The sequence below is a fragment of the Macrobrachium nipponense genome, chromosome 32, assembly GCF_015104395.2.
Source record: "Macrobrachium nipponense isolate FS-2020 chromosome 32, ASM1510439v2, whole genome shotgun sequence".
In the NCBI taxonomy this organism is placed as follows: Eukaryota; Metazoa; Arthropoda; class Malacostraca; order Decapoda; family Palaemonidae; genus Macrobrachium; species Macrobrachium nipponense.
In genome coordinates this window covers 29,859,798-29,862,137 of record NC_061094.1, presented here as the reverse complement: position 1 = coordinate 29,862,137, position 2,340 = coordinate 29,859,798, and positions in this window count along the sequence as shown.

Sequence of the window (2,340 nt, the reverse complement as noted above, 5' to 3'; positions counted from 1 at the left end):
CTCTCTCTCTCAGGAAAAGTCTCTCTTTAACTAATTGGTATTATCACATATGCACACTGTGTGTGTTCATAATTAACAATAATAAAACTGTAATTACAAAATTCCTATGTGATAGTATTTGAAAAGAATAAAAAAACTTTCTGTCACACTTTTTAAGTAAGAACTCCTTAGCAATGTAACTGTAATTACAAATAAAAATTCTTTTCCTCATACATTCTAACTCCAGAGAAGCTCATCAAGTCCAGAGCTGTCAAATATGTCAAGTAATGTGACAGGAGGGGAGTGCTGCTGCCTCTTTACTGAAATGAGATCATTTTTATGGTACATGTATGTAATAAGTTTATAAATATTTTCAAATAATAATAATATAACTGTAATTACAAAATTCATATCTTAAAGTATTTTAAAGAAATACAATAATCTTTTCATTCCACTCTTTTAAATAGAGACAACTCTCTCTCTCTCTCTCTCTCTCTCTCTCTCTCTCTCTCTCTCTCTCTCTCTCTCTCTCTCCTTCCCCACAAGATACATATGTCATAGTGGTCAATCTCTCTCGCTCTCGCTCTCTTTTGGCTGGAAGTGTTAGAAGTATATAATATGCATATATCTTTGTGGGTACTATTGTTCAAGATGACTTTCAAATGATATTAATAATATAATCTCAAAGATTAATACTGTAATCAGGTAATAATTTTAGGTAAATTTGATGGAAGATGTTATTTAAGATATACATTTGGTATCCGAACTTTCAAGATATGCAGATACAAGCATTTTTAGAGGGGGAGTTCTAACTATTTGTGGGTTCGACCTTATTGGGGGGGGGTTGTCCGGTACGCACCCCCAAATATATGACCACTGTGTGTATATGTATGTATACACACACACACACACACACACATATATATATATATATATATATATATATATTACTATATATATATATATTATATATACATATACATACATACATACATACATACATACATACATACATATATATATATATATAGATATATATATTATATATATATATAATATATATTATTATATATAAATCTTATAAATATATATATATATATATATATAATATATATGATATATATATATATATATATATATATATAAATATATATATACAGGTGTGTATATAGTATATATATATATATATATATATATATATATATATATATATATATATATATATATATATATATATATATATATATATATATATGAGTGTGTGTATGTGTGTGTGTGTGTATGTGTGTGTTTTCCTGATGTACAGTAAATTCAGTATTATGGGCTATTTGTGGCTTAACAAAATGTGTGTGTTGAAATTTAAACTAGGTGAAACGGTGAAACAGACATCCTAACCTGAGCATTTACATTCGCGTTGCTGTCAATGAGGAGACTGGCAATGCGGGAATGACCATGGAAGCAAGCAGAATGTAAAGGCGTTGTCTTATTGCTATCTTCAATGTTGACATCTGCGCCCCTGTAACCAAAGAAAAATGTTGGAAAGGCAAGTAACATTAATATTAGTTTGAAAGTCTGTCATCTTATCAGTATGGTAGATGATGATAATAATAATAATAATAATAATAATAATAATAATAATAATAATAATAATAATAATAATAATTACCAAATCTACAAACAAATACTGTGCATCATTTAAGTTTCATTCATTAACACTTAAAATCTAATACTTTCTTCAGATGCACACTGATAACACTTAACCCTTTAACGCCGATTGGACGTATGGTACGTCGATATAAAAAATTTTATTTTTAAATTCGCGGAAAAATAGTTATAGGCCTACTAGGCGAAAACTTTTGAATCACACGCCTTGGGGGATGCTGGGAGCTCACAGATCAAGGCGTTGTTTTGTTTACAATCGTTACGCAGGCGCGCAAGCACAAATTTCTTTCTTATCGCACTAAAAAGTATTAGCGACACATCTCAGAAATTATTTCGTCACGTTGACATAATTTTTGCACCATTTTAAATTAGCCGTTACATGGAGTATTATATATGGAAATATGCACAATTTCATGTAGAATACAACAAAAAACAACTCATGGTTGTAGCTTTTATCAGTTTTGAAATATTTTCATATAAATAACGATAAGTGCCAAAATTTCAACATTCGGTCAACTTTGACTCGACCGAAATGGTCGAAAAACGCAATTGTAAGCTAAAACTATTATATTCTAGTAATATTCAATCATTTACCTTCATTGTGCAACAAATTGGAAGTCTCTAGCACAATATTTCAATTTATGGTGAATTTATGAAAAAACTTTTTCCTTACGTCCGCACGGTAACTCTTCCGAAAAA